This window comes from Acinonyx jubatus, chromosome C1 (assembly GCF_027475565.1).
Source record: "Acinonyx jubatus isolate Ajub_Pintada_27869175 chromosome C1, VMU_Ajub_asm_v1.0, whole genome shotgun sequence".
NCBI lineage: Eukaryota > Metazoa > Chordata > Mammalia > Carnivora > Felidae > Acinonyx > Acinonyx jubatus.
The window spans coordinates 94,167,747-94,191,126 of NC_069381.1; the positions used below are offsets into that span (position 1 = coordinate 94,167,747).

Below are 23,380 nucleotides of genomic sequence, written 5' to 3' on the forward strand. Positions count from 1 at the left end.
GTCTTGAGGAGGCCCCAGCCTCTGCATAAACCCTTCCAGTGATAGGGACCTCAAAACGCTCCTGTTGAAGCTCTCCGATCTAATACTCAACAGAGGTCATGGCATTTGCTCCTTCTCTCCCCTCCTTACCCTGTACCTCACCCTGTCTTCTAATTCTCTGCACACCCACTTGGCAGGGCCAGATCCAGAAGGCACATTTCTGAGGCAGCTCGGTGGGGTGGGAGAGGTGCCCAGCTGCCCCTCAAGGGTTGCTGTGGCTGTCGCTTGCCTATAGTCTCTTTGACAGCTTTGTGCTCCGCGCTATAAATAAATGATTGTGAATGCTTATCTGCTTCCCTCTGTGTGCTTTTCAAGTTATTTTTGGGTGACAGGCCTCTTCTGTGTTAGGTGGGGGCCTGCATTATTGAAGACCATGCGTGCCTTGTCAAAGGGAAATAAGGTCAGCATGCACGTGGGGAGGCTGGGCTGGGCGGACAGTCGATTCGGGCTTGTCTGAGGTTCACAGCACCGTTCACGTCCTCTTGCTGAAGGGTCCCAGGCAGACCACGGGGCCCCCGACACAGTCCAACTGCTCCCCACAGACTACCTTGGGTTCAGGCTCCACTCGTCACGTTAACTCTGCATCCACAGGCTCTAGTCCCTTAAAACAAGGCACATGGAATTTGCACAGGATCCTGGAAGAGGAGTCGGGATTCTTGGGCAACTATCCAGGCCTGAGGCTTCCTGGTTGGATGGCCTTGGGTGAGTCACTACTTCTCTGTGTCTCAGTATTTTTATCCATGAAATGACACTGCTGATCACTGCCCTGCCTGCTTAGAGGGCTGGAATGTAGGTTTTCATTTCCCTACTATGGCCAGCTCTGGCTGCTGAGGTCCCAGAAACATGGCCAGGGCTCAGAACATTCCTCGGCTCCCCTCCCTGGGAGGCCCTTGGAGGCCAGCAGCCAGGGCCTCAGGGACTTTTCTAGCGTGGCAAACCAAGCTGTATTCTTTTGACCTCAAGCGTCCATGCAAGAAACTCAAAAAGAGAAACCCCGCTTTACTAGGGCTTCACTTAGATCCAAACTCGGAGGAGGCGTGAGACGGAGCTGTCCTCCTCCAGCCCTTCCCCCTCCTCCCTCTGGAGCCTCTCAGCGCCCGCGGGCCTCTGACCACCGACTTTCCTCAGAGCTCGCCTTCTGTTCCGGAGGAAACCTCCTCAGCCCCTTCCTCTTTCTCACTGTCCTGTGCCACCACCCCCAGGCCTGCCCCTCCAACCATCAGCACATCTGTCCCTCAAATCCCTGTACCCCTTCCTCCGCATTTCCAGGCCTCCAGCACCTGTGGTCAGACCTTAACCCTGCAGACCTTAAACCTTTACACTATTGGGTCTGAAGACCATCTGCATCTATTGTGGTTTTCTGAGTCTTAATGAGAAGGAATCGATTCACCAACTGGAGGGGTTTTTGTAAAGCACAGCACCAAGGTGTGTGAATACTTCAGGAAATGCCCGTTGCCTTAGGAATCCTTCCTCCTTATTTTCAGGAATTTCTTCTACCTGCGTCTGTCCCTGCCGGGTCACGCTCCTCACGGGACTTGTTGGGCTCTGGCTCCAGGCCTTCTAAGCCTGAACACTTGACTGTCTTCAGGATCCCTACTTCTGCGGCTCCCACAGGACAGTCTCTGGATTCCCCTGGCAGGACTCCCTGTTCCCAGCCAGCCGTGGCTCCTTCGTCACTCAGTCGCCAGCCACTGCCCCACCTTCCCTGCCCCTCTGCCCCCCATTGCTCCAGCCCATCTCATTCTGGACCTTTTCTGCTTTTCACCCTCCACTGATTTGCAGCAGGTTCCAATTAATAATTTTAAACGGTCACCAATTTTCCCTGAGCCTCAGGCAATAATGGAGATTTAGGTCTAAATTAAAATTTGCTAATTTAGAAACATTTGCCCACTAATCGCTGCTGAAGCCCTACGACTTGGCAGGCTTGTAACTCACCGCTGTCCCTTTCCTGGTCTGATCTCTCTGTCTCTGGAGGGGTTAACTCAGTGCTTCTCAATCCAGGTGATTTTGCCTCCAGGGGATGTTAGACAATGACTGGACACACTTTGGGTTGTTACTACTTGGGGAGGGGAAATGCTACTGGCCTTAGTGGGTAGAGGCCTGGGATACAGCTAAACATCCCACAATGCACAGGAAAAGTCCCCACAACAGAGAATTCTCTGGCTCAAAATGTCAATTATGCTGAGGCTGAGAAACCCGAATATAGAACGTTCCTGGGCTTCTCCCCCAGAAACCTTTCCTTGCACAGTCCTGCATTCTCTAGAGCAGGACTCGAAGGTTTTGTTTCTTACTTACAAGTGCAAAATTATCTTCTTAGTTGTTCGAGATCTGTTTTCTTTGTTTATTTTAATGGATCCAATACTCAAACTCAGAAGATTTTGCCAGGAAATCTGTATTCACAGCTTGTGCTGGAAGATGGGGGATCTTTTCACACTGGTCTCCAGTTCCCACGTGGCAACATCCAGTGGGAGGTAGCAGCTCCCCATAGCCTTGTACATGGGGCATTACCTATCTGGTCACCAGTCTCCGCCATTCCCTGTTGCTGTTTGACCTTGAGTATCAGTTGCCACTTATTACCATGCTTGCTCTGCTGTTTTCTCATAGCAGAGAAACACATGTGTTCCAATCCTGAACCAAAAGTGCGAAAATCGCAGGTAGACTGGGTTGTACCCACATCCGTCTCTCATTTTTATCGTCTATTTTGTTTCTGGGCATTTGACTGTGCACTTCGTGCTCCAGATGGCTCCTGCTGAGCATGGGAGTGACCCTTGACTCCTGTAGAGTCCCTCCCAGGCCCAGCCCTGCAGATTCATAAGAGGCCAGCAGGGTGAGTGGAAGGTAATTCTCGTGTTCCTTTTAAGCTTCCTGCTGGGAGGTGGGGCTCCTGTGGATTGGGGTTCCCAGTGGATCCACATCAAACACTCCCCATGGAGCTCTAGAGAGAGCTGCAGAGCAGGCCTCGGTCACTCAGCCCGAGGGAGCCCTATCCCCACCCCATTTCCTAACACAGCGTTGGTGAATTGGTCCACGAGCTAAGGCAGGCTTGCTGCCTGCTTTGTCAATAAAGTTTTATTGGTGGATAGTCATTGCCATTCACTCACCTATTGTCTGTAGCTGCTTTCCTGCTACACTGGCAGAACTGAGTAGTTTTGCCAGAGACTGTATGGCTCACAAAGCCTAACGTAATTTACCACCTGTTTCTTCGCAGAAAAAGTTTGCAGACCCCTGTCCTGACATAGAAGTTCCTGTCAGTTATATACACTTTGCAGTTTACAAAGCACTTCTTTTTTTTTTTTATAATGTAACTGTATTACTTATTTTTTTAATTTACATCCAAGTTAGTTGACATATAGGGTAATAATGATTTCAGGAATCGAATTTAGTGATTTATCACTTACATACAACACCCAATGCTCATCCCAACAAGCATCCTCCTTAATGCCCCTTGCCCGCTTAGCCCATCCCCCACCCAACACCCCGCCAGCAACCCTCAGTTTGTTCTCTGTATTTAAGAGTCTCTTATGGTTTGTCTCCTTCTCTGTTTTTACCTTATTTTTGACAAAACACTTCTTTTGATCCTCCTAACAACTTCATGTTGTGGTCAGGGAAAAGATTATAGAAAGTGTAAACAAACATTTTTGAGCAGCTGCTGGGGGCCAGGTACTGAGCTCCCGTCTTTCACATGCATTTGCTCACGGCAGCCTTGGGAAGTAATGACTTTAACTTTACAGAAGCTCAGAGAGGTTAAGGGACGGGCCCACGTTCACCCTCGAGTCCACCTGGCTCCCTGCCAGGCCTCTCTGCTCTCCAGCTTGCTCTGATGCAGCAGTCTCGACCCTTGGCTGCCTGTGGTGGAGGTCTATCACCACGGCACAGCCGTGGAACCCCTCTGCCCACACCCCGGCACAATCGCTAGAGTTACAGCCTCTCCTCCCCCAGGCCTCGCACTGGTGAGTCACTAGGAGTAGAGGAGTGTTGTATTAAGGGTCAGTCCACCCTGCTTCGTTCTTGCCCCCTCTTCCCAAATTGCCCAAGGATGGATGCCCCATGAACTGCTGGGCAAATTCTTCCCCGGGTACCTGACAGCTACCATCCTTGACCAGCATTGCCAGGGGGAAACAGAGGCTGTGCATGCCCAGCCTAGCTCATCCTGACCCTGACCACTGGAGATGACAGGATGAAAGGGCCAGGGACGTGGGGAGAGATTAGAAAGGAAGACAAAGGGAGGGGGTCTGAACTGAGAAGAGCATGGCCTGGTGGCCGCAATGGGGACAAGGGCCAAGGAATCAGGGCAAACGGAAAGCAGCTGTGTGTTTCACTGCAAACGGCCTGCTGGCCTGTGAAGGGTAATAGATGGGAAGTTCCAAGGGGCTGTAATCCAGTCCGATAGGACAGGCCACACAGAACCCACACACCTCTGTGGAGTAGTTTATGCCACATTAACTCTGTGCACTTGGGCCTCCATGTGCAACCACGTGTGTCTTGACATCCGTGTTTTGTGTGAGCAAACAGGGCCGGCCAAACCCACGGGACCGCTGGATGGTTTCACGCATGGGAAATGATGGGAGGTGCCGGGAAGAAGTGCTGACCCCAAAACATCTGGGCCTGCCATGAAGCCTGATGTCCTCCTATTTTAGATTCCTATCCTGCTCTGGTACAGTAACCGGCACCCGACAGATGCTCCGTAAACATTAACTTGAACCCGTCCTTTCAACTGGGTGAGATATCTTGTGTACATACCTGTGTCTATACGTATCTACATACATACATATGTATGCAGAGATTCTATTAAATGTAAAGTCCAGGACAAATGTTACCTATGTTTTCCATTATCGTTATCCATGTATTCAATACAAATCGAGTGCCCACTGCATTAATTGCTTTCCTTTTTTAACTCGCAGAAGAGGTTGGTGTGAGAGAACAGTAAACAAGCTGGCTGTACGTGCAACAGCCTCGGCCGTGTGGCTGTCAGAGAGGAGGCGAGGTAGGTGGGGCTGTGGAAGGAGCCAGGCTGGCAGCTTGGACTTGACCTCACAGGCATTCAGGAGAGGCCGTGGCCCCTTAAGCACAAGGACAAAGTGGGGGGTTGGAAGTCAGCCTGGCATTGGCATCAGGGAGTCCTCAGGTGGGGGATCTAGTTGGGAGGCAGGTGCCGCTGGTCGTGATCACGGTCATTACCTAAACACCCCGCCGCTTTGGAGCACTGGCCGCATAGCACAGAGATCTCCTTATCTCATGGAATCTTCCCAGCACCCTGAGAGATTTATATGTCCCCCTTTTCTAGTAACAAAACCGAGGCTCAGAGCTATGGGGTTGCAGAGGTGCTATGATGTGACAACAGGCCTGGAGGGCAGGGAATACCTAGCAGGACTCCGCAGCAAGGTTTGAAGCAGACCAGGTGGACGGTGGCTGCCTGAGGCCGTGCAGCTCAAGGGCCCAGAAAATGAGAATATAGTGGGGCCTGTCCCCAAGCTTTGGGCCTCAGAGGCCCCTACTGGAGGACAGACAGGGCCAGTTGCCTTCCCCTAGCAGGAGGAGACCAACTCCCAGAGTGCACAATGGCTTCCACTGTTGAGTCAGGGCATCCGAGGGGCCCCCGTGTCCAGTGAGGTTGTGATTCAGCAAGAAAGCAAGTCACTTCCTTCCTTGCCGACTGGTAGCAAGGCCATGGGCTGCTCTTCAGCCTGAGGTTCCCCTTGAAGACTGTGTAAGCCCACTCCTATCCTCCTTTCCCGCAACAAATTTCTTGCCACAGACTTTTTATACCATGATGATGAAGGCCAGGTGTGGTGAAAAGACACCTCTGTGCTTCCGGAGAAAGTTCTCTCCCAGCTCATTCTCTCTCTGGCAACATGCCAGCCTTTTACTCACTGGGCCTGGGAAACCAAACATGATATAAAACAAAATAAAATGACACAGCTTCATTATCTGCCGGAGAAAGATGATTAAGCTGGTCTACTTTGTGTCCTGATGGGCTATCTCTGCACTGTGTGTCCAATGTTGCTTTCCTTCTGGATTAGGACGACAGTATGAACTGTCTGTGGGTTAATTGGTTTCTTGGAAAGTTTATTCATTTCTTCCTCTCCCCCTCTGAAGGCATAGAACATTTCACAGAGTCAAAATGCTCAGCTTCTATTTTATGTGTCCAGAACATAACATGCATCAACCAGACATCCTGTCACAGCCAGTGAGCAGTGAGGTGGGATGCCTTCCCCTCCTCCCAGAGCCTTGTTGCCAACACAGTCAGTGGGGCCCCCAACAGGCCGGGTGTGGACGACCGCCCCTCGGTGGGTCTGCTCCATGGTTTCCCCTTGGCTCCTGGGAGAAGCTGGACAGAGTTAACAGTGAGCTTGTCCTCGCCTTTCCTATCCATATCCCATCCATATCCAACAGTGTCTTAGGGCTTGACAAGACACCACACCCAGGAAGCCACCCTGGATTACCTGCACAATCATTATGATTACAGAGTCGGTGCAAACCCCCTTCTTCTGTCACCGTGCTAACCACAGGCTTCTGACACCTGATGATTAAGCTCCAGGGCTAGAGAGGAACATGCCTTTTGCTTTCTAAGATCAGAGGTGCTTATATATGTCTCGTTTCTTTTCTTGGTTTGTTTGCTTGACTATTAAGGTTATTCTTTTTGATTGTTTTTGAGCCATTTGGCAGGTGTGTTTTTCTGGCCCCCAACTGTATTGCCAATGCCTCTGAGGCAGAAACCACACCTAATTATCTGCGGTGTCCAAGACCCCATAATATTCTCAGCACTCGCTGGAGTGGCAGATGATTCTAGGAAGCTGGGCGGTGTCAGGTGGGGTGCCAGGCCATGGCTCCGGAGCAGGCTGCTGGGGGCAAATGCGGACCAGGCAGCTCATTTCACCCTCTCATTGCCTCCCTTTGCACATCTGTAAAATGGAGATCATAATGCCAACCTCGTTGGGACCTTGTGAGGATTAAGTACTTGGTAGAGGGACTGGCATGTGGTAAACACTGACCACATGCCTACGGGGCTCTTGAGATCCTGTAAACACACAGCACCATGCTCCCTTATGCTGGGCCTCTTGCTTCCTTTCTGGATACCCCACATCTGGCTTGGCCAGTGAGGGACAAGGCTGGAGAGGACACACAACAGGCCAAGCAGGGTTCCCACCACGGCTTCTACTTTTTGTATCCTTTCCCAGCACCGAGAGGGAACCTCACTCACAGACCTGGAATAAGGCCTGGAGAGATCTAGGACCTCTGATTTGTTCCCAGACTCCCAGCTAAGCCTGGAAAGTCCCCACCCAATGGCTGGTGTTTACATTTCTATTCTTCCCTCCCCTGGGTGCTCCTGAAACGGATCTGTTGTTCTCCCCAAAGCCCACCCCTGCCAGGGCCCCCAAAAGCTTCATCAACTGAAAAGAAAAGAACCATGACTCAGCAATGGGGGCCCTGGAACCTGATTGAAATCCCTGACAGATATTTATTGCAAAAACATCTCTCTTTATATAACAATTTAATCAGGCCGAGGTGTGGTAAGCAGGGAGGCACCCATTAAGCCCGGCTGTTAATGCAGCCAAATCGTCTCCTGCTGATGGATGTGGCATAGGCATGGCTGGTCATTAGAAATTAAAGCGGAACCGAAATCCATTTGCTGCCTGGTGGTGTGGAGCACTGTTGTTACAGCTTAACACAAGCCATCTCTTGTGCGCCGTGAGGCCGACACACGGAAAGCCGCCTCCTGCCCCTGCGCCAGCTGTAATTCAGAGAGAGCGTCACTTTCATGTGCTTTCTCCACGGCCACGGACAATTGACCTTAGAGACACTTGATTTTCCTGGAGCCACAGGTTGGAAGAGGCAGGAAGAAGTGGAGAGAGAGGGAGCAGGTGAGGAAGACAGAGACAAGCCTCTTCTGGGGATGAAAGAAAAGACTGTGCCTTTGAAAAAGAAGGCAAGCTCTTCCCACCCCCTGTGCTTGGAATAACTTTCCACTCAATACTGCACAGTGGTCTCCTCTCTTCCATCAAAGCCACCCTAATACTCCTTCTCTGTGTGTTTTTTATGTCATTGTTGTCCTAATGGCAAGGTGATGCCAGCAGAAGGAGAGGGATATGGCTCGGTCGGACCTCGGGAGCAGGCATAGTTCCAGGACTCGGTGGTGTGTGCATCCTGGGCCGGGAACCGGCTCATCCAGCTCAAGGGTAGCGCCTTGGTCTATCCTGATGGATGCCTGTGCCTGGTATAAATGCAGGTGTTCTGGGACTCAGGCTTCACTGTATCCTGAGCACATTCCCTGCCTCGAGAAAACCCAGCGGGTGGCTTATTTTTATCTTTGTGTCACTAGTCACTGGCATAATGTCGAGCGCTTAGTTGGTGACTACCCAAGGTTTATTTTGTGGCTGAATGAATGAACAAATGAATCAAGCAGAATTTTCAGGGTTGGTTATTTCCTCTAAGATTCCTCTCTTCTAAGCATCCCTCTTGGGTCCTCCCAAATGCTCAGAGCCTCTAATACACTTAAAATACAATTTGACTGAATTTGCCCGTCTCTCCCCCTCAACACAATCAGATTTATATGTAACTTTATAGAGCAGCCCTATTTCATAAAGGAGGGATAGGCTTTTGCACTTAAGTTCTTGATGGAATCTCAACATTTAGAAGCACAGACAGTATGTCGCCCATCTGTATGTACAGGTTCTGCAGTAGAGAGAGGGAGTGCATGATCCCTCTAGTCCTAAGTGCAGGGGTGCTAACTGGAGGGCAGACTTTTACAGCAATGACCCGATGCCTGGCTTTATCCCTGAGCTTCGGCATGGGGCCAAGAAGCCTCTAGGAGCAAAAGCGAAAACAGAAAGAGAAGGCTGTCAGCATCTCTCTCCCTGCTGGAGAATCAAACGTCCATCCTAAGAGTCTCTTAGGCTAGGATCCACTCATTAAACCAGACGCCACTCTATCATTTGCAAGCAATTCATTAGTCTAAACGGGTCTGAATGTCATCCCCATCTAAGGATTCATCAGACAATTAATTAGAGCACAAAGCTAGAAGGAAAAAAAAAATCCAGTTCACGAGACCAAGTAACATTCTCATTCATGATAGTCAACTTTCCTCTAGGTTTCTGAAATGCAGAAGGAGGGTCAATGGTAGCAGGTGCCAATCCGGAGATGTATTGGAGGAGATTTTGCGATGTGCTGGGTTTTGGCTTGCCCACCTGACTGCTTCTCTGCTGTGAGCTGCTCCAAAAGATTCATGGTGCTGAGCCTTGAGTGGTGACTTTGGCTCCCAAGGATCTGAGAGCTGCATGTTGGAGAAAAACAGACATCAAGCACCACGGCACCAAGAAGAGGCTGGCCCTTGTGTACTAGACGCAGGTGGTGAGCTGGGGCAGCCTGGGGCACTTCGAGCCGGAGGATCAGGGAACTCAGGAGGAGATGGCTTTGAGCCAGGTCTCATACTTCTGCAGGCTGCTCCACACCACACAGGAGTCAGAGGGACGGTGGCTGGGGCTGCCAGCTCTGTGTCCAGAGTCAAACCCCCAAGATCATCTCTGCCTTCCTTCCTGGAAGAGCTTGCCCCACACCAAAAGACTCAGCCTTTTGGTTCTCTCTGAAAGGACCACAGCAGGAGGCCCCTGAGGGACTCACAACCGGGAGCATGGAATTATTCTCAGACAATGCGTGATCAACTTACATTTATGATAGGTTTCTCACACACACACACACACACACACACTCATTGAATTATTTTACTTCCTATCATACTTCATATCACATCTTAAGGTAATGTAGGTCAAAATATGTTTGGTTGTGTTTTTCTCTGGGCTTTTAGAGAGTTGTGTGCCGTAGGAATTTCTAAACTGCTGTAATGTCATTTATCAAAGGCAGGTGAGGTCGGGACATGCTGGAGAAACATCTTTCTACTTTGTTTTTTTGCTGAAACCCCCCCCCCCCACCTCAAAGACTCTAGAAGATGTCACCTCCTAGCTTACCTGGTCAGCCTTCACCAGCCCAGTACTGGAGAGTGAGGCCAAAGTACATTTAAAGATGGGTGTGTTTAGACATAGCATTAACAGGGTGTTGCTGGCAAAGGGACATAGGGGAGGGGGTGTTAGTCTGCATCCCCCAAGATTAAAGGCAAGGATTTTGTTAGGGAAAATGTCCACGTGAAAGAAAGTGGTGATGGGGGTGAGTTGGGGAGGCAGGGATTGCTGTCAGATGGTGATGCAAATATGACCCCAGTGAGGGAGAAGGAGGCTGGGTGGGGACGGGGGAGTGGACTGCCAAGTGGTCTGGTTGGTTTGGCAAAGCCACAGAGGAGTCCTTGAGCCAAAGCTGGCTGAAGAGGAGTCATCTGTCCCCCAGGAACAGGTCTACCTCACTGTCTCTGCTGGGCTCAGCCACTGGATGGGGACAACCCGGGGGGGGGAGGGGGGGGAGACATGCCTGGATGCAAAGATCGTTGTAGATTTCAGAGGGCAGTGGCTGGGACCCCATCAGCCATGCTCCCTGGGGCAGGAGCCTGGGAGGCATGTTCTCAGGGCTTCCGTGAGGCTGGAAATATGCCTGAAGAAGAGGAGACAGAACCCCCAGTAACCCCCTTTCAAGGAGTAGGAAGTCGGCCCTCTGTCCCCTCTTGCTCCCAAGTGCCCTTCCAGCATACAGCTTTCAGAGCCCACACTAGTGTTTACTTAACCTTAGGATGGTTTGCTCCATTCAATGAAAGTGCCCTTGGGAGGGGTAGCGGATTAAACCTTTCCAGTTAGTCCTCAAGATTAAATAGTCATCTAGATTACTTTCTGATCCCACGAAAGAAGAGAACATAGAAATCTGGGCACGGGAACTAGAGGGGAGAGGTGGGGGCACAATGTTCCACTTCACGTGCCCCCACCCTGGCAGACCTCCTGGAGGAAGAAGGAGAGATAACAGAGCGGCTGGCTGTTTCCTTCCTTTTCTGAGAGCCCGCAGTCCCTCGGCCCCCACTGCCGGTCAGGTCTGTAAGAAAAGGGAGACTCAGACGGCAGATGCATCGGTGAAGCCCAAGAGGCTCCGAGCCCCGAGGAAGGAAAGCAAGGCGGCATAGATTGAGCATCTATTCTGCACCACGTTCTCCATATGTGTTTATTCATGTGACATTCAGGGCTAGCCTGTATGGTGCTATTAATATCTGGTTTCTAATAGGCAACCGAAGCTCAAAGAGGTTTGCTCAAGCCCAAACATGGCAGAACCAGGGTGCGAATGCAGTTCAGTGCAAATGCCACATTAGACAGGCAGGGCTCTAGAGGTTGAGAAACCCAGGCTTGCTCTGATGGACGGGTGGGGTGGTTGGTGGGCGGAGCTGGAGTGCTCACATGGAGAAGGCAGAAGGTGGGTGAGTCGTGTTTGGCGGTGGGAGGCTGCTGCTTGGGAGCCTCGTCTCCTATGTCGTGAAGCTGGCAGGTGGGATGTGGGAGACCCCCACTTTCACGGTGTGTTACCTCCAAGCTAAGCTGATGCTTGCTGGTTGGAAGAAGGAGAGTCCTAACAAGCCCCTTGGAACATTCACACTTTAGGACCTAAATACCTTTAGTGGTTTCCCAGTGCTCTTAGCATGAAATTAACATTTTCAGCCTGGCCAGCATGGCTTCGTGAGTCTGCTCCCTTCTTACTGCTCTTGTATCCTCTCTCAGGACCCTCTGCCTCCCTCCCTGTGCTCCCCTCACATCGTCTTCTTGGCTTCTCCATGCGCCACTCCAGCACCTGCTGTTTCCACACGAGACTGTAAGCTGCGTGCAAACAGAGACTGAACAGCAATTGTTGTTGGGTGCCTAAAAAATGCTGCACCCCTAATAGGTGCTCAGTACATACTCAGTGAATAAATGGAAAGTGAGATGCGGTGAGGGATGAGGTAGGCATTTCCAGTGAGGGTCAGACACTCCTCTCTCAACTTTCACCTCCAGCAGTGCAAACAATGTAAAAAGCCGGATGTGTTATATAACACCTGTCTATGTGAATGGCTGAACTAGTAGGAAAGTAAGAATTCTTCAGAGGCCAAAAGCAGTGGGAAAGTCAACATCCTAGGAGGTAAGCAAGAGCCTAAGCCAGAATATCTGCCACACCCTGGGGACTTGAAGCTTCTGTCTTGGGGGCTGCTGAAGCATTTAAGAATCAAGAGATGCAGCCCAGGGCTCACCCATGATGGGCAATCTAAAGGAAGACGGCATGAAAGTCAGACCACAGAGGGCTGGATCCTCAGCGAGAGAATGAGCAAAAGACCATTTTGCGGTCTTCCTCCTCCAAACCCATAACTCCAGTCTAACTATGAGAAAAACATCAAACAAATCCCAGTTGAGGAACATCCTACAAAATACCTGATCAGTACTCTTCAAAATAGTTAAGGTCATCAAAAAGGAAAGTCTAAAAAACTGTCACAGCCAAGAGGAGCTTAAGGACACAGGATGACTAAACATAATACAATATTCTGGATGGGAACCCGGGACAGAAAGGGGAAATTAGGTAAAAACTGAAGACATATGAATAAAGCATGGACTTTAGTTAATAATAATCTATCAATATTGACTCATCAATTTTGACAAATGTACCCATCATACAAATATAAGATGTTAATGGGGGCAACTCGGTACAGGGTACATGAAAATTCTCTGTATTATTTTTGAAACTTCTCTGTAAATATACAACTACTCTAAAATTTAAAAAAAAATTTAAATAAAATAAACCCAATATACAGAAGGGAAAAGCAAGGAAACTTGTAACTCTTCACTTGATTTTGGGAGGAGAGAGAGAAGCACTGTCTCCTGAGATTCATAGCCATTTATTTAAATTTGTAGTCTAATACCATACTGTCTTGCTGATTACAGCTTTGTAGTAGAGGCTAGAGTCTGGGATTGAGATACCTCTGGCTTTGGTTTTCTTTTTCAACATTACTTTGGCTATTCAGGGTCTTTTGTGGCTCCATACGAATTTTAGGATTGTTTGCTCTAGCTTTGAGAAGAATGCTGGTGCAATTTTGATGGGGATTGCATTGAATGTATAGATGGCTTTGGGTAGTATTGACATTTTAACAATATTCATTCTTCCAATCCATGAGAATGGAATGTTTTTCCATTTCTTTGTGTCTTCTTCAATTTCCTTCGTAAGTCTTCTATAGTTTTCAGCATACAGATTTTTTACATCTTTGGTTAGGATTATTCCTAGGTATTTTATGGTTCTTGGTGCAATTGTAAGTGGAATCTATTTCTACAAAGCTGTAATTATCAAGACAGTATGGTATTGGCACAAAAACAGACATATAGACCAATGGAATAGAATAGACAACCCAGAATTGGACCCACAAATGTATGGCCAACTAATCTTTGACAAAGCAGGAAAGAGTATCCAATGAAAAAAAGTTTCTTTAGTGAATGGTGCTGGGAGAACTGGACAGCAACATGAAAGGATGAAACTAGTACACAAAAATAAACTCAAAATGGATGAAAGACCTAAATGTGAGACAAGAAACCATCAAAACCCTACAGGAGAAAACAGGCAACAACCTCTTTGACTTCAGCCGCAGCAATTTCTTGCTTGACACATCTCCAAAGGCAAGGGAATTAAAAGCAAAAATGAACTATTGGGACCTCATCAAGATAAAAATCTTCTGGGGGCACCTGGGTGGCTCAGTTGGTTGAGCATCTGACTTCGGCTCAGGTCATGTTCTCATGGTCCGTGAGTTCGAGCCCTATGTCAGGCTCTGTGCTAACAGCTCAGAGCCTGGAGCCTGCTTTAGATTCTGTGTCTCCCTCTCTCTCTGTCCCTCCCCCACTCATGCTCTGTCTCTCTCTGTCTCAGAAATAAATAAACATTTAAAAAAATTTTTAAAAAAGATAAAGATGTTCTGCACTGCAACAGAAACAATCAGCAAAACAAAACTAAAAGGCAACTGATGGGGTGGAAAAAGATATTTGCAAGTGACATATTGAATAAAGGGTTAGTATCCAGCATCTATAAACAACTTACAACCTCAACACCTAAAAAATAAATAATCCAGTGAAGAAATAGACAGAAGACATGAATAGACACTTTTCCAAAGAAGACATCCAGATGGCCAACAGACACATGAAAAGATGCTCAACGTCACTCATCATCAGGGAAGTAAAAATCAAAACCACATTGAGACACCACTTCACACCAGTCAGAGTGGATAAAATTAACAACTCAGGAAACAACAGATGCTGGTGAGGATGTGGAGAAACGGGAACCCTCTTGCACTGTTGGTGGGAATGCAAACTGGTGCAGACGCTCCAGAAAATAGAGTGGAGGTTCCTCAAAAAGTTAAAAATAGAACTATCCCATGAACCAGCAATAGCACTACTGGGAATTGATCCAAAGGATACAGGAATGCTGATTCATAGGGGCACAAGTACCCCAATATTTATAGCAGCACTTTCAACAACAGTCAATTATGGAAAGAGCCTAAATGTCCATCAACTGACAAATGGATGAAGAAGATGTGGTTTATGTATACAATGGAATACTACTTGGCAACGAGAAAGAATGAAATCCTGCCATTTGCAGTAAGGTGGATGGAACTGGAGGGTATTATGCTAAGTGAAATAAGTCAGTCAGTGAAAGACAGATATCACATGTTTTCACTCATATGTGGAACTTGAGAAACTTAACAGAAGACCATCAGGGAAAGGAAGGGAAAAAAATAGTTACAAACACAGAGGGAAGGAGGCAAACTGAGTACAGAGAACAAACTGAGGGTTGATGACGGGGGGTGGGAGAGAGGGGAAAATGGGTGATGGGCATTGAGGAGGGCACTTGTTGGGATGAGCACTGGGTGTTGTATGTATGTGATGAATCACAGGAATCTACCCCCAAAACCAAGAGCACACTGTATACACTGTATGTTAGCCAATTTGACAATAAATTATATTTAAATAAATAAATAAATAAATAAATATCTGTAGTCCAAATTTCCAGGCAGAAAATTCAATTTCAAATGTCATCGGGTTGGTATAGCTCCCCAGTGCCTGGTAGATAACAACAAAAATTTTCTCTGGAAGAATGCAATTTCACCTGAAACCTCAGAATTTCTCCAGATAGGGAACATGAAGTTATCATCAAAAATTATAAAACACATATGGAAACAAAGCACTATGAGCAAAATCCAGCAGAAGTAACAGATAGTGGAATCAGAACCCCAAATACTTCAGACATTAGCATTACTGGACATGGGATATAAAATAAGTGTGTTTAATGTGTTACATATGTTTAATATATTCTAAAAAGCTTAAAAATAATGAGCAAAAAATAAAAGACTATAACAAATGACCAAGCATGTTTGAAAAGAGAACAAATAGAACTTCAACAAAAAAATATAATTTAAGCTAAAAACTCAATGGACAGCTAAATAATAGATTCAACACAGATGCAGGAGGAATTGGCAAACTGAAAGATATGGATACGGCCAAAGATACAGATTGATTTCAAACGTTGTTAAAGATAGATTTAGAATGTAGTCTTGAGAAACCAAGAGATAAACAGTAAGAAATAAAGGTGGAGACATGAAAGTCAGGGTAAGAGATTGTAAATTTACCTAATTGACTGGAATAAAAAAACAGGGACGAGGCAAGGGTGAAAGAGTTAATGGCTATGGGTTTTTCCAGAATTGTTAAAGGACACCAAACCTCAGTTCCAGAAGTTGCAACAAATGCCACGCAGAATGTATAAAATGAAATCCTCACTTACGCAAAGTAGTGTGAATCTGCAAAGCACCAAAGACAGACAGACCAAGAGAGAGAGAGAGAGAGAGACAGAGAGACAGAGAGACAGAGAGAGAGAGAGCACCAAATCAGAAATAGGCAAAACCAATCCGTGAAGACAGATAGGCTAACAGCACTTACCTTTGGAGACGTGGGTAATGATCAAGGAAGCCTTCTAGAGTGCTTATAAGGTTTCATTTTCACTTTAAACATCCGAGTGATAATTACATGAGTGTATCACTTTGTAAAAATTCAGCAGGCTGTACATTTATGATTCATGCACTCTAAAGTAAAAAAATATGCTATCCTTTAATTTTTAAAACTCACATTTAAAGGAATGGTACTTAGACTAGGAGCTGGCTTTTCAACAGCAACAGCAACAGCCAGAAAATAGCTGAATAAAATATCGTCAATGTCCCAAGAGAATAACTTGAATTCCATCCCCAGTGAAACCATCTTCTGAAAATGAGGGTGAAATAGCCACATTTTCGGATAAATGACCCTCACTAACAGAAGTTCTAAAGAATGTACATTAGACAGGAGGAAAATGATTCCAGATGGAATGTCTAAGGCAAAGAAAGAACGTGAAATACTATTTTGGAAATATGTGGATAAATCCAAATAAACATGGACTGAATAAAGCAAGAGTGGTAACAATGTCTACGTTGTAAGGTTACAGACAGCTATAAATCAAAATACTAGACAAAAATAGTGTATTAGATGGAAAAGGGGAGATGAAAGGTAAAGCATTCTAAGGCTCTTACATGTTGGGGGAGGAAGATAAAGATATGCATTGATTTCAAACGTTAAATCTGAAATGTTAAAGTATCTAGGGCAACCACTAAAGGAATAAATATATAAAACATATTTTTCAAACTACTAAAGGAAAAAATGGAAGAATAATAATATTTAAAAAGTACTTTCAGCAAGAAAAGAGCAAAGAGAAGACAGCAAGAAAAGAAAAAAAAATGAGAAACAGAAAAAGTGGGACAAATAGAAAGTACAAAGTAAAATGGTAGAAATCTAAATATATCAGCAGTCACAATAAATATAAATTGATAAACTCTTCAGTTAAAAGATTGCCAGACCACATTTTTTAAACCCAAGTAAATTGTGTTTATAAGGACACAAATGTTGAGAGTAAAAACATGAAAACATGAAAAAAGATGTACCCAGTAAGTAGTAACCTTAAGAAAGCTGGGTAGTTATATTAATGTCAAGTTAAGTGAATTGCAGAGCAAAGCATTAACTAGATATAAAGAGGATTACTACACAATGCTAGCTTCAAATCACTGGGAAGATATAAGAATTCTAAACTTGTTTACATTTGAAAGCACAGCCTCAAAATCGAAGTAATGTCTAGAGTATCCCTATAACTAGCACACATATAAGACATAATTTTCAAAGTTGTATGGGGAAAAATGAAAGAATAATAACGTAAAAAGTACTTCAATCTAGTGATGGACACATGCCATTATCTGTTAGTCCAAACCCCTCTAAAGTACAACACCAAGAGTGAACTTTTACATAAACTATGGACTTTGGGGGATGATGTGTCAATGTAAGTTAATCGGTTATAACAAATATACCACTCTAGTGGGGGATGTTGATGGGGGAGGCTATGCACGTATGGGGGCTGAGGGTATGTGGGAAATCCCTATACCTTCCCCTCAGTTTTGCTGTGAACTTTAAACTTCTCTAAAAAAGGTAAAGTTTTAATCTAAATAAATAAATGATAAAAGACAAAAATAGCACATGTACCTAAAAAAATCAATGTAAAAAACAAAACCCACAAGGATAGAGTAGCAGGGAAAATAAATAGCACTTTAATCAACCCAAAAAATGGCAAGAAACATGAAAAAAATGAGAAACAGAAAAAGAGAAAGCACAGAATAAAATGGTGGAAATAAATCTAAATACATTGACAAACACAATAAATATAAAGCTTGATGAAATTGCTAGAAGATATTGACAAATTCATCATGAATTGTGAGATTACAACATACTTCCCTAGGGTAATTGATATATCCAGCAAACAACATGATTAGTAAGGCTGGAAAGCACAATTAAAAGACTGATCTAATAGACACAGACAGTGTCCATTTTATAAAAAATGATTCGTTTCTAGGCCATAAAGCAAGTCTCAAGAAAGATTAGGGTTTTTTTTTTAAGTTTATCTACTTTGAGAGACAGAGACGGTGCAAGTGAGGGAGGGCAGAGAGAGTGAGGAGAGAGAGAATCCCATGTAGCTCTGTCCTCACAGCATGGCCTCGACACAAGGTCTCGATCCCTCAAAACTGGGAGATCATGACCTGAGCCAAAACCAAGAGCCAGATGCTCAACTGACTGAACCACCCAGGCGCTCCTCAAGAAGTACTAGTTTTATTTGGAAACTAAAAACACATTTCTAAGCAACTAAAAATAAAAATCATAATAAAAATAAAAATTTAGAAGAGATTGATAATAATAATACTACATATCAAACCTTGTAGGATGCAGCTAATGTAGTAACCAGAGTAGAGTGTATAGCTTTGAAACTTATGTTAGAGAAGAAAAATATGTTGAAAATAAATTATGCCTCTAACTTAAGATCTGAGAAAAGAACATTAGAACACACACACACACACACACACACACAGGAGAAGGAAAATCATGATTCCAAATATTTTCCCATAATAGGGAATTGGCATCTGATAAGTCATCTCAAAGTCACTGATTTCCTCCCCGAGAGCTTTTCTTGAGAGTTCACTACTCCACACCAATGCAGTATGAATTTGTGTGGTCCTTTGCAGTATTCCAAGTGGACTCAGAGCTATTGACTCTGCAGTGGGCAGACATTCAGTGCCTGGAGAGGAAGGTGCCTGGTACACCCTCAGCCCTCTCTGACCCTAGTTGGGCTGAAGCAGTTACAGACGTGGCAGCTGACCATTTACTGCATCTTTTTCTGTGGCTGCACAAGCCTGGCTAATCCTCTGGGGTCCAGAAGTATTTAATATACCTTCAGGCACTTGGGCCAAAGCAAGAAAAAAACCCAGCATTTCTTGAGTCTCTTCACTCTCAGTGGGTTTTGTTGTTGGTTTTTGGTGTGGTGGTTGTTTTGGCTTAAAAACAAAAAACCAAAAAAACAGGTACCAGAAAAAGTGAGGAAGACGTCACCATCCAAAATGGGTGTGAGTATAGACATTAAACAGAGAACCTCTTTGGAAGCCCAAGGTCAGTAATGACCCATTTGAACTCTCTGAGGAGACCATTTGTCAGAGAGAGGAAAGTAAATTCCACCCAAGAGAAAGAAAATGGAAATCCAAATTCCAAGGCCAAGAGCCTTGCAGTTTATATTGACTGGAAAGAAGAGAATTGTTCTCCCCAGGGGCAGGCCCAGTAGGTAGCATCCTGGCCAGAACCAGCAAATATGCCCTCCCCTCCCTCTGCAGGGAATCATCCCCACCCCCCCCCCCACCTTTGCACTCATTCCAGTTACAAGCCCCTGCAGAATTCATTAAAGTATTTTAAAACCAGTGGAGAAAACTTAGTCCATATGTTTGGGCAAGCCATGCACACACAACCAAGAAATAAATAAATTAAATTGGGGGTGGGGGGGAAGGAAAGAACAAAACAACAAAATTAACTAAGCTTTGGGCGAGTGTCTAATAAACTTGACATTTTTAACAGGCACGTTGAAATTTCCCCCATGTGCTGGTGACAACGATAATAATTGAATGCATAAGAGATAAAAATCTATTAAAAATAGTGACAGCAGCAAAAGCTGTTGAGAGTTTTAAAATTCAGATTTCTGTTTTAAATTCAAGGTCTGTGGCCTCTCCTCACTTAGCTTAGTTGATGAGGCTATGGAGGGAGCTCTGGCCCTTTGATGGAAAAAGCCCATCAAACTGGGGCCACAGGGCCCACAAGTGTCAGGATTCCTTACAGCAGGCCCTTTTAACTTTTGGGGTGCCCTTGCTGTAGGAAAAGTCCTCTGTTCATGAGGCCCAGAAGCAGTCACACAGAGCTTTCTGGTTGTGGCCTAGTGGACACACTCTCTTCTCTTGCCCCCACCCCCCCACCCCACCTCACTCTAGGACTTGAAGGATATAGAAAGTTCTTTTTGTCAGTGAATGGATGGGTGGATGGATGGATGGATGGATGGATGGATGGATGAGCGGGTGGATGCATTTATTAAATGTATCTGAACTTAGAGTTCAGACACCCAGACTCTAGTTCCATCTTTGCCATAGGAATGTTCTATGAACACAAATCACTTTATCTCTGTGGGCCTTCATTTCTTCACATGAAAAACAACAGATAGTTTCTTATGATCCCAGGAGATCCCCCTCCCCAACAGTCTCCCAGGATAGAGGGGAAGCCAGCTGACTGTGCTGAGTTACAGGTAATACCACACAGAGACAAAAAAACAAACAAGCTGATTTAGAGATGGGCTCACCTGACCTGGGTGTTCCATATGGCTTCCCAATTTGAGCTGGGTTCATCAAGGACTTTCTTTTTGACCTCACTGTGTACCCAGTCTTCTCATATCTACTCCCTGCTATACCTCGGTGCTTCCTTGCTCATTCTTTTCCTATATCCTTTAGTTATTCTGCCCCAGCTGTCCCTACTATAAGCTGCATTTTCCCAAATTATGATTTCTTCCTCTGGTAAAGTAATTGAACTCATAAGGCTACCCCTGAGCCCAAGGGCCCCACTTCCTAAAAGCCTGCATTCCCTAGCAAGCCTGCACAGGTCCCAGAGCTGACTGCTAGTGGAGCCATTTCGCCCACCCAATTACCACCAACATCATGCACTTGTGGGTTATTTTCTCAACAAACTTGTGTGCGGCAAGTTACCATGGAAATAAGAAAAAGTGATTTGTTGGTATTGGTATCCTGAAAATAAAGTGTGAGCCACGCTGAAAAATATCAGAGGTAGGGGAAGGGGAAGGCTATCAGGAGAAAGAGAAGAGATCTTTTCACACAAGGTGAGGAGGAAGATTCTTGCACTACCCCAGGAGAAAAGTCCAGGTGGTGCTGGAGAGGGGGGTGGAGGCCACCAAGTACTGGACGTGGCCTTGCCGAGGTTGGTGTTCATTTCCTGGTATATGGAAGAATCCCTGAGGGTCTGTCCACTGCTTTCTCTCCAGTAATGAAGATTAAAAACACAATTAAGTTAGACCCAGTAATCTGACCCATTAGTATGCATCTTCTCCAGATCAGAGGGCAGTTATGTTGGGTCCTAAGCTGGCCTCATGAATCACCACGACAGGAACAAGCTGGAGATAGGAACAGCTTTTGCTTCAAAGGATTTTCTTGGCAATACTTCTCCTGGTGGCCTACAGATGGGGTCCTTGAAGGATACGCACTGGGATGATTCCCAGAGAGACACCCCAGGATGCGTGTTCGGCCAACACCACCACCCAGGGAGTGTGATGTGCAGTCAGTTAGGTTAAAGAAGCTCAAGGATCGGAGCTGCCTGGATTAGCTGGGTCTGTGTCCACCAGCTCAAGTGTATGTACCATTTTGAACTTAGGGTTGCTCACCTATTAATGGCAATAATTTCATTTGTCGTCTGTGGTTGAAAAACTATGTAAAAGCAGCTGATACAACGGATATACGGAGATATTTAATAAATGTGTTTTTTTCCTCACAGTTTATTCCAAATCCAGAAATCTCTTCCCAGAGAAGCGACTCCTCTGAGGTAGCCAGCTCTGAAGGTGGGGATGAGACAGAGCACTGAGTCTATCCAGAGAGGCAGGGGAGACAGCACTGGGGACCTAGAGTGTGCGGCACGTATGGGGTGGTAGAGAAGTGTCTTCCCACCCTTTCACCACCAATGTGTTTAGCTGTCACTTCCTAGAGACTCAGTATGTGATCTTCAACAAGTCATTTATCCCTCTGAGTGACATCATGTCAGTGTGACCCTCCCTCTCCCAGAAGACTTGCCTTTCTCTCATCATGGTGGTTACAGGCTTGGCATTCTGTTAGAGGACCATCGGGCTTTGTGGAAAAGTAGATATGGAGCAAGGGGTCCTTCCCAGAGTCATGCCAAGGAGGCAACTTCCTGCTGCGCCTGTGGCCATAGCCAGCCAGGTGCATGGGCTCCGGTAGGCAGCATGAGCAAGTAGACTCAAGGAATGAGTATACGGCCACACTGCCTGGATGTCTCTGCCTGGTGCAGTGAGGGTCTCAGCCCCTCACCCGTCCTAACCTGATAACCTGTCTCGACTGTAGAACTGATCCAGGCTTCCCACAAAGCCAGGAGGATGTACAGATCTCCAAAATGCCACAGAAACCATCAGACGTTAGTGTCCCGTCCTCAGCGGCAGCTTGCCTGGTGTGTAGAAAGAGAATCAGATTTGGATACATGAAGACCTAAGTTTACAAGATGTGTGACCTTCGGTACAACACTTCACCCCTCTGGGTGGCTTACTCATCTCTAAAATGAGATTAGTCTGAGGCATCTTGTTACGAAGCAACTCTAAGTAAGGGTGTAACTCTAAGGAAGGGTGTTTGTCCTTAGAAATACCAATGTCTTGTACAACCTTCCCAAGCCATGTAGATCAGTCACTGTCACTCACCAATTGCCACCAGTTAATCATAGTTAGAGAGAGATGGGTCCCAGAGATAGGAGGTTCACTTACTCATTCGGCAGTTATTTAGTGACCATCTACTTCATGCCAGACATTGTTCTAGACACAACCAAAAGGATGAAATCCTTGCAAGCACAGAGTTTACAGTCTAGTTGGGAAGACTGGAAAATAAGCAAATAAACAAGCAAAGATGGTGAGACTGGTGTAAAAAGTACCAGGAGAAACCCAGAGCAGGATAAGGGGATAGAGATCTGGGCTGGTGGGGGCCGAGGGGCACATTGGTGTGAGTTCTCGAGGAAGAGCTCTCTGATAAGGAGACGTTTGAGCAGAGACCTGAAGGAAAGAAGGGGCAGATTTATAGGAAGAAACTAGAGAGGTTGGGAGGATGAAAAAGAGAGTCCAAATCATCTTCGTAAAGCTGTACCTCAGGCAAGTAGCTTTCCTGTCTTTTTTAGGAGGCAAAGCAAGTTTTAGATCCAGGTCAAGATTCACTATAGGAACAGTGTTTGCAAAGGATCCTTGTAGGCCATCTTATTAGCCCTTCTTCTGGCCTCCCCGCAGCCTGGCTCTGGAGCCAGCCTCCCCTGCACCAGAAAGTGAGCCCTGCCATCTATTATCAGACTGCCTGACCCTGAACAAGTGACCTGGACATTCTAAACCATGTTCTTTCACCTGTATAGTAAGGAAATGAATGCCGGAGCGCCTGGGTGGCCCATTCGGTTAAACATCTGACTTCGGCTCAGGCCTTCATCGGGCTCTGTGCTGACAGCTCAGAGCCTGGTCTGTGTCTCCCTCTTTCTCTGCCCTTCCCCTGCTCATGCACAGATAAACACACACACACACACACACACACACACACACACTCTCTCTCTCACTCTCTCTCTCTCTCTCTCTCTCTCTCTCTCAAATATAAATAAACATTAAAAAAAAATAAGGACATGAATGCCTATTCCCTAAGGCTGTTGAGAGGATTAGATGAGCAAATGCATTTCAGGTTTCTGGGGTTCTTGCCTGCATTTTTTACTTTCAGGCAGGGAGGCTGTCCTGG

The 23,380-nt window shown here is 46.0% G+C and overlaps 1 long non-coding RNA gene across 1 annotated transcript; it reads left to right on the forward strand.

Moving 5' to 3' along the window:
• Nucleotides 1–231: 231 nt before the first annotated feature.
• Nucleotides 232–3,139, forward strand: LOC113599194 (uncharacterized). Its single transcript, XR_008295136.1, has 2 exons — nt 232–741; nt 1,524–3,139. It is a non-coding gene; the product is annotated as an uncharacterized LOC113599194 (long non-coding RNA).
• The last annotated feature ends 20,241 nt before the right edge of the window (nt 3,140–23,380 follow it).